The following is a 9,835-nucleotide window of genomic DNA, read 5'->3' as shown; positions in this document are numbered from 1 at the left end:
ACCTCTGACTGCCAGAAGCTAGGACTGGATGACAGGAGATGAATCAGTCAATAATTACCCTGTTCTGTTCATTGCCTCTGAAGCATTTCGCATGGGCCACAGCCAGAGACAGGATACGAGGCTAGAATGATCATTGGTTTGACCCTGTATGGCTGTTTTTATGGCCTGAATCCTGCAGAAAACTCCCCCTGCATTCCACAGTTACTTGAGTGCAGGATGGTGGAGATTCTGTGGCAGCTTCAGTTACCTTCAGAACCCCTCCCGCTTTCTGTGCATCACTAATGTTGTTGAAACTACATATCTCATGTAAGTTAAAAATTAGGTGCCACCTCCTACAGTTGTGCTATAAGTCACGTGCCCTACATCCCAGAGCCTTGGATAGAACCTGGGTCCCAGGCCATTTCCTTAAGTGTGGCACCATCTCTTCTCCATAGGCAGTGCCCGTGTGCATTTGCTAGATAGAAATTCCATCGTAGGCCACTGGTTGCTTGGCCAGCCAGCTGGGTCTCCCCCCGGGGTAGATGTGGTGCTGGAGCAGCACTGTTGGTTGCACCAACAGTGCTGCCAGGCGCAGAGATCTGGCCCACTCTTTCAGCGTGGCGAAGGGTTGGTGTGGGTACATGGGGGGAGCTGGGTTCTATTGCTGGCTTTGCCAGAGGTGACATTGGCTCAGGCCCATGACGTAAGAAGTGCCTGTACAATCTGACTTTTTTTTTTTGGGGGGGGGGGGGAGGGGGGTCCAGTTTGGAGAGGATGCAGAATTCTATTTTAAACAAATTTCACTTTAACTTCCAAAACACTGGTAAAACCAATGTTTTGTCTCATGGAACCATAAGAGCCTACCTCCCTGCATCAGCAGTGGGGAGTGTGTGCCCACACGCACACATGCCCGCTATCCTTGGAGTGAACACACCTATAACAATTGGGTGCAGAGTGTTTTTCTAGACAGCAGGAGAATGGTTGGAATCGTGACTCATGTGGTCTATTCCTGACATGGGGGGATAGTGTTGTCTAGTGGTTACAGACAGGCTGCCCAAGCACTCTGCACATTCAGTCTGAAAAGTAATGTGGGTCCGTGGATGAGTCTTGGATTTTAATCCTAACTGTGGTGATCTTGTGCAGCCTCTCAGATAAGAGGAAGGGTAGTTGTCTCCCTCCAGGGTATGAGGCCTTGGTCAGTAAGAAGGACTGACAGGTACATAGAAGCACCAGCAGCCAGTGGATGAAGCCATTTAATGCCGGTTGCCCTGGCACTATCTGATACTCCCTCTGTGCTGGCATTGCTATTTCCTTCCCCAGGTCTGTATAACCCCCTGCTCTCCTGGCATGGCAGAACGCCCACATGCTCAGGCACTTAACTCTGCTGCTCTGGGGCTGCCCGACTCCCCCTTCCAGCTGTCTTTTTTTCACAATCCTTTCTGAATTTTACTGACCAAACCAGCTTCCTGTCCTTGGGAGCCCCACAAGCTCTGCCCTACTCCCTCCAACTAATGTGTCCTGGGGACCCCAGCCCACCTTCCCTCATCAGGAAGGTCTCCCACGCCTATTGCTCTTGACATTTTGCCCATGTGGTTTGGGGCCAGGGGAGGGTTTGGAGGCAGGATAGGAGGGGACGTGAACAAGTGCCTTCTGAGATTTAACACTGTTCTAATGCTCTGCTGGGAGGCCACAGCTGCGGGAAGCTGGCCTAGAAACCTCACAGGGGGTTCCCGGTGAGATGTGCTGCACAGGAACCTCCCTGGGCCGCTCTGCTTGTTTTAGGAGGAACTAGCTCTGCACTGCAGAATATTTGGCTGCGTGGGCAGATCACGGGATTGGCTGACGTTCAAGGAGTGCTGGACAAGTTGTAAACCCCATTTGATGGACTGCTCAGCTTCAGGGGCTACAATGCTCATGCCAGTGGGTTTGGGTTGCATCAGGGGTTGTCTTGTTTTCCACTGACTGGCACAGCTGTAACTATAGCAAATAACAGTACAGGCTACCCAAGCGTTAAATATTAGCAATTGGAGGCAGTTCAAACAGAGGCATGTTTAATTGCTTCCTAACAAAAGTCCTAGCCAAAAAACAACCTGCGGTTGTGCTTTTCCAAATGACACAACAAAGGTTTTGTGTTTGAGTCTCGCACTCTCCAGAGCAAACCTGCTCAGCTTACAGGAAAAAGAGAGGGTTTTTCTAACCACCAGTGGCATAAACGCCACCTGAAATGTGACAGCACTGCTGGGTTCTCTTTGACCCACCCTGCCCTAGAGCAGAGAGGTTCTGCAATCTGTGGCTGGTGCGCCAGCTAGAAAATAGAATCAACGCCTCTCTCTCAGAGCTAATGGTACCTTAGGTCCAAGTAATCATGACTAGCTCACATTTATAATGTGCAAAACAGAATAAAGGCCAAACTGGTAATATAGATACATGGTGCTTTAAAAGGGCCAGGTTCGCCCATGCAGTCATGAGTCAGATCAGCTGGCAGGAACATCTAACACATGTCACACCTGTTCTTCAGTCCCTACGGTAGCCTGAGCTGGCAGCAAAACCAGCATAGTGCAAGACTGGGAAGAAAGAAACTACCTCTCTGGGGTATGCTTTAGGGAAGGGCCACGTCGGGCCCCTGGTGTGTGAAATCCAAGCCCTCCCAGCATGCCTATACCCACCATAAAGAAGCGAGTCAGACAGGTTCGGGAGCTCATCGAATGTGAAAGAACTGCGTAAAGAGCCTGGCCTGTGCAGTCCCAGCTCCACAGGAGAATTTATTTTACAGAGCAACACTTCGGTTATGGGACTGGGCACTGTCTTGTCCCAGGAAGCAAACGGAGAGGAACACCCAATACTCTCCTCCAGCCGCATGGGAACAGGCATAGTCCATCATAAAAAAGGCAGGTCTTGCTGTGAAATGGGCCACGGGCTCTCTCTGATATTACCTCCTGGGGAAGCCATTCAAGCTTCTTCCCTACTGCACCCCCGTGAGGTGGTTGAACGCCATGAAGGACACAATCTCCTGGCTTGTTTGCTGGTACCTGTCTCTCCAGCCGTACACCTTCAAAATTCAGCACAGAGCCAGAAAAGTTCACTGAAATGCTGACCTTTGCTCTGGGGAGCAGGGGAAGCAAGCCGATGGTCCTGGTACCCTGGGTTCCATCTTGGGGGGAGTGCATGATGGGGTGTACAAGCCCCACACTGGGCAGCAAGGGGTGAAGTAGCTGCTCTGGGCTCAGTCCTGCCCCACTGCACCTGCAGGAGATGCACCGCCTGGCGGAGGAGTTGAAGGGGAGCAGAACAGCTCGGCTGTGGCCAGGCCAGTGAAGAGAGGTTCTGCAACTCAGCATCTGAGAAAAGGGCTGAGAAGGCAGGATCTCCCCCATCCACAGCTGCCCAAAGGTCCCTCCTTGGGGGAAGGGAGGACCAATGTCTGATGGACTCTGCACAGGAGGCATTTCTCCTCCTACCCCAGTCAGTGGTGATTACCCAGCTGTGGTTAAGGACTGGCCCTGAAGGGGAGAAGCTGGGAACTGACCTGGCCGAAGGCCCAAGGCACAAGAGAAGGCAGCTGCTACCCCAAGAGGGAGAAAGCTACCACACCATGCCTGGCCACAAAGAGGTGCCATCTGGTGAGCTAATGCCTCTCTGCTGTTAGCCTGGGATCTTTGGGCAATAGCAGGGTGGTAGGAAGTGGCAGTCTCCACAACCAAAACTGCCCCTCACCCCACCCCACCCCACCCCCATGTATTGAAGGGACTAAGCACCTGACCACTAGGCAATGCTCCCTACGGGTAAAGACCATCACAGGGCTACAGCCATAAGGGTAACTGTCCCAATACAGATCCTGGGGGCATGACTGAGGGACGAGCCCCGGGGTGTCCCCGGGAGGCTAGTGCGTGAGTGTCACACGTCTCCCTTAATGCACCACAGGTCTGACCTGCCCAACACTGCACTCCTGCAGCCCTGCACATCAGCCCTGATCTGGCCTCATGCAACCGCTACTTAGTGACATGCTCCCCAGCAGAGTTTGCCAGCTCAGCCAGTCATGCAGTTCTGGGGCAGGGAAGCAGGACAGGGTCAGGTGAGGGGCTGTCCTCTTTATTCCAGCTGAGGGAGAGCCCCTTCTTTCCTGCCCCAGTACCAGCTCCTTTCCCTGCTAACTGAGGCCTTGTTGCCTGGTGGCCTGACTAATTCAATCTGCCCCTGTCTGGTTCCTTCTAGCCCTTGGGGGACTACCCTTCTCCAGCTGAAAGGTCCTACCCTGGCAGCTGGGGCACCAGACACCTGTGGTCCTCTGCCCTCTTGGCTGCTCTGCCTCCAGCGGAGTGGGCTGGGCCAGCCCCCGAGTCCAGTGGGTGGTGCAGTGCTGGCTGCAGAGGGGATTTGGGTTTTGCTTTGCTCACATGCCGTTGGCATCCCTAAGAGTTCCAGACACCGGTGTTGGGCCCCAGCCAGCTGGAGCCGGCCTTCAGTGTCAGGAGAGGCAAAAGCACAGTAAATTGAGGGCTTGGATTTGCCTTCTGGTTTGGCGCATGTTGGGAGGCAGGAGCAGGAGGGTGGTTTCAAGCTTTCCTTCCCAGCTAGGTGGGCTAGAAACGGACTCCTCCTTTTAATGAAAGCTGCGGTTCTGAGGGTACCCCAGCACCCACACTTGGCATGCATCACTGCCGCCCGGGGGAGGGGTTGTCCATTGGCCAGGGCCTGCCCCATCACCAGCAGCACTAGGCTGGAGTGGGAGTTGGGCGCTGTGCCCAGGGGCAGGGGAATGGTAGCAGGGTTGGCTGAGCAGGGGAACAGCAGGAGCCCCTGCGCAGAGTAGGGTGACCAGCTGTCCCAATTTTATAGGGACTGTCCCAATATTTGGGGCTTTTTCTTATGTAGGTGCCTATTACCCCCCCCCCATCCCCATCCCAATTTTTCACACTGGTCACCCTAGCGCAGAACAGCCGTGCGAGTCCCTTGGAAGGTCTACTAGTGCATTGTGTGTGCAGATTCAGAAGAGCCTGTTCTGCCCCAGCTGCAGGGCACCCAGTGTGAGGGCTGTGTTCACCCATTTCACTAGTGAATTACCAGTGGGCAGCCCCCTTGCATGCACCCTGCCACATGCCTCCCCTCTGCAGTGAGGCCAGAGGTGGGCTGCTCCCCCTGTGCCAGGGATAGGATTAACAGCGCCGGAGCTGGGCTCCGCAGCACTCTGTCAGGGTGCAGCCACTAACCACGTAGGGAGGCGGGGGCTGTGCTTTGTATTCCGCTCATGAGCGAGTGGCTAGTTGGTGAGATGAATGAGTCTCGTGTGGCTCTGCCTTGGGCACCTGCTGCTGCCTCTCTCTGTTTGTGCTCCAGCTCTGCCAGCCGGGAGAGATGAGGGCTGTCCCAAGCTGCTGGCTGGCCTCCCCTGCCTGGCACCAGGGGCACCCCAGGGGTGCAATGCCTCTTGCTCAGGCTAGCTCTGATCCTCCTGCGGTAGAGACCCAGAGATCTCAGGCTAGATGGCTGCATAAGGGAGAGAACTGGGTCTCCTGTTAACCAGACCGCATCTCCATGGAAACAAATAACCAGGGAACAAGCTGGGGGGTGAGAGCACAGAAGTCCCTGGGGTCAGCAGAAGATGGGTATGGTGGGAGCAGGGAAGGCTCTGGGACTGAGCCATGGGCTGCAGAGAATGGTAAGTCAGTGAGTGACAATTCCTGTTACTAAGCATCTCCCCAAGGCCTGGCCCAGCTCAAAGCTGGAGCTGGAGTCCAGCAGGATCTTCCCAGGATGTGGCAGGGAGCCTGTGGAAGAGCTGTGGAGGCTGCGTTTCCAGCTCATGTGACCTGTGTCTCCAAGGCTTGGGACCTGCCCAGAGCGCTGGCCAGAGGTTGGGCGGCTATAGCAAAGCTGCTGATGAGATGACATGATGTGTAAGTGCTGGACCCTGCACAAAGGGTTAAATGCTGACACCTGGCCCAAGGGGGCTTTGATAAATTGGGAATATTTTTATGAATCCTCTCTGTTCCCCCGTTTCCCTTATATGCCGCACTGTCACCCAGTGGTGGGAAGGGGCTGTTTGCTCCCCGTGCAGGCTAGGAGACACAGGGATACGTGGTGTCTAGCTCTCTGCGGCTTGGTCCGCAGATCAATGGACCATTTGAAAAGACAACAGAAAATCCCGTTGCCCAGACATTGACACTTAGCAGCCAATGGCCCAGAAGGATTTGGTTCTCCCCACCGCTCAGCAGGGAGGCTGAGCAATAATCCCCAGCTGGACAGCAAGGACTGGGAAGGTGGGGGACAAGAGATGGCTGCCAGAAGGAGTCAGGGCTTTCACCTGGAGTCTGACGGAGGAGGTCAGACAGAGGGATAGACATAGCTTGAGCCTGGGGCTCCCTGCAGCTCGGCTGGGCTCTGGGCTAACCAGAATGGCGTATGCTTTCGTCTCCGCTTCTCTGGACTACCCCAAGGACTTCCTGTGCTCTGCTCCAGTTAACAAATAAACCCGACAGTATTGACAAGGCTGCATGAGTCTCACTGCAAATGCTTGGTGAGATGCATGAATTCCTGCAGAGAAGACACGTCTCCCTCAAGGTCTGTCTCAGCTGGACGGAGCTCACGCTGGGAAGCAGGGTGCTGTAGGCCCAGAGGTCCTGTCTAAGGAGGAGGTGAAGCCGTGTGGCTTACCTGGAGGAAGAGCAAGACCCTTAGGGGGCAGGGCCAATGAGAGGGGGGGAAGCCGGTACAAATTACTGCGGCCCGGCGGTCCAGAAGGGGGCCCGGGGCCCAGCTTCATCGGCCCTGTTTAGCCAGTCCGCCCTTGCTGGGGGGCCCGAAAAATTTTTTTCACTGAGGCCCGAACCCTCTCTCAGCAGCCCTGCTAGGGGGTCTGGCACGCCACAGGGATTCCTCCTAGAGACTCTTCCAAAGCTGGGGCCGTAACACCAATGCATCGGATCCATGACAGCAGCCCAGCTGGGGACGGTTGTAAATGGGATCATGGGGGATTTAGCAGGGAACTAGCAGAGGAGCTGCTTCCAGTGGGCACTGGCTCTAGTCATGTCCACCTGAAGCCCCTTGGCTTGCAGAGCATCTGGCCCCCGAGGAGGGTTAATGGCCTGGCCAGGTGGAACTGGGCCATGCCATCTGGGGCTGGTGGGCTAAGCAGTTTCCCCGGTGGAATGGAAAGGGCCCAGCCAGCAGAGAAGAATGGAGAGTGCTGAGCAGGTAGCAGAGACTAAGGAGAGAGCTGGACTTTGTGGGATCTTAGCTGGACTTCCTGCATGTCATATGGCCGATGCCCCAGGCTGTGTGGGCATGCTGTGCCGACACTGAAAATACCCTGGGTGTGTCACACGGAAACTGAACCACCTCAAACCTGCTACCACCCTGCAACCTCTGAGAGCAGCCCCCTCCCACAGCCAGCACCCCACACGCCATCCCCTCCCAGAGCCTGCTCCCCTGCCACACAGCCAGCTCCCCACACACCAGCCCCTCCCAGAGCCAGCTCCCTTGCCACACAGCCAGCTCCCCACACACCAGCCCCTCCCAGAGCCAGCTCCCTTGCCACACAGCCAGCTCCCCACACACCAGCCCCTCCCAGAGCCAGCTCCCTTGCCACACAGCCAGCTCCCCACACACCAGCCCCTCCCTTCGAGCTTTGATCCGTGAGTTGCTGAAGACCCCAGGGCTCTAGCCCATGGAGCTTTGATGAGCTGTGCTGTCTGACGTCTCGGGAGTGGTTAATTGCTCCCTGGTGGTGAGAGGCAGAGCTGAGCTCAGCTAAGCAGCCAAGACTGGGTATAAAAAGTCACTGGGGAGGTGAACTAAAGAGCCACAAGCAGAGGCAGCTAACGGGAGATTCTGAGGGAGTTTGGCATGGGATAGGCTTTCCTTCCAGGTTCAGCTCTGTGTAGGGTGACCGGACAGCAAATGTGAGAAATCAGGACGGGGTGGGGGATAATGGGAGCCTATATAAGAACAAGACCCAAAAATTGGGACTGTCCCTATAAAATCAGGACATCTGGTCACTCTAGCTCTGTGTGTGATATCAAGATAGCCAGCAACGGAACAATGGTGGTGATCTGCAGCGGAGTGCCACGCTCTCATTCCTGCCTGAAGCCAGGAGGGATTTCCTGGGCATGAAGTGCAAGTGGGTGACCGTGCCGGAGCAGAAGATTCCTGGACTGAAGGGGCAAGCTGAGACACTACTAAGAATCAGAGAAGCCGAGGAGCTTCTAGACAACCAGATTTGGGAAACACCAGTACTCCAAGTTCAATGAAGAATGGAGCTGACCACCAAGGAATGGGTGACAGTGGGAGTCAGACAGGAGACCTGGCAGTTCATAATTGCCAGAGGAAGAGGTCACAGCGTCTTTCTGTATAGATGGAGAAAGATGAGGATGTGCAAACGGGGGCCAGCAGACAGAAGAGAAGCAGGAGGAATCACACACAGCTAGGAGTTTCAAACAGTATCAGTTCTTCAAAATGGAAATTATGGAAGATGCCTCTCAAGATCCTGCAGGTCCCAGGGAACAAAGAGATGTACAGGTCACGCATGCAGATGGCAGCTCAGCCCAACGTATAAGAAAAGCAAGTTTACCTGCAAATAATTCTCCAACCATCCAAGGAAGACAGACGATCCTTGCTGGAGATTCAATACTCAGAAGAATGGAAAGAATGTGCTTTATCTATTAGGACTTTGATCCATAAGCATTCAAGGTCATTTTCTTCTGAGTGATCAGTGATTCGGAGCAGGTAATGCCATTTCTGACAGAGTGTCACACCCGCTCCCCTTTTGCCCATTCGATCCTTCCTAACTAGGTTATAAACATTGATTTTAACATTCCAGTGGTGCCAAGCATCCCGCCAGGTTTCATTAATCCCAACTAGATTGAATTTATGCTCATAAATGAGCAATCCAATTCCTCATTTGTTACCCAGGCTCCTAGCATTAGTGTATAGGCAATTAAATAATTCCTTCTCTTCCTGTCCTTTGGTGTCTTGATTAATTTTCTTCTCAACATATCAGTTTTGCGCTAACTCAGTGCTCATATCTTCCATCTTTCGACCCTCCCCTTTTGTTATTAATTTAACACCGTCCTGAGTACTCTATCCAGCCTGTCCCTGAGGAGATTGGTCCCCCTTCCATGCAGGTGGAGGCCATCCAAACTATGCAACCCCTTTTCCCCATAGAAGGTGGACCAATGTTCCACAAAACCCAAATTCTCCACCCTACACCACTTACCTAAACAGCAATTCACTTCTAGAATATTCTGTCTTCCTTTGTTCATGGGACTGGAAGGATCTCAGAAGGTTGCTTGGACATTCTTCTTCAGCATGCTTCCAATTTCCCTGAAATCCCCTGTTGTTTGTGAGATATCCTGCGACGCAGTGGCATTAGTGCCAATATGAACCACCAGCAGTGGATCCTTGCCCATAGACTTCATGAGCCTATCCAATCTTAGAGTGACAGCTTGTGTCTTGGCTCTGAGAAGGAGGCATACTGTCCTACTGTCTGCCTGCCCCGTCCGTCCCTAAGCTGCAACAAATGGGTTATAAGAAATTGAGGTCTTACACAACCAATCATGTTGCAGGGCTGTATCTTGGGCACCCTTTGATCCAGTGACCCCAAAGGTGCCCCACACTCTCCCCTGGGCCCTGAACTAGCAGACCCCTTTCCAATCTGACTGGGGGCGCAGGCTTCAGAGAGGATGGAAAATTCAAACAGAAGCCGTATTGCTACCTTAACAATGAGCCAGCTCTTGTTGTCCCATAATCCTATCCCCCCGCTTTCCCACCTTCTGTCAGCCCTCACAGAGAGCAGAACCCACGCTCATCACGACTGGCCTCCACACAAGCAGCAGCTGCTCACAGACGCCAGGAGACTGCA

This window comes from Gopherus evgoodei, chromosome 3 (assembly GCF_007399415.2).
Source record: "Gopherus evgoodei ecotype Sinaloan lineage chromosome 3, rGopEvg1_v1.p, whole genome shotgun sequence".
Classification (NCBI taxonomy): domain Eukaryota; kingdom Metazoa; phylum Chordata; order Testudines; family Testudinidae; genus Gopherus; species Gopherus evgoodei.
Note: the sequence above shows the minus strand (reverse complement) of the source record.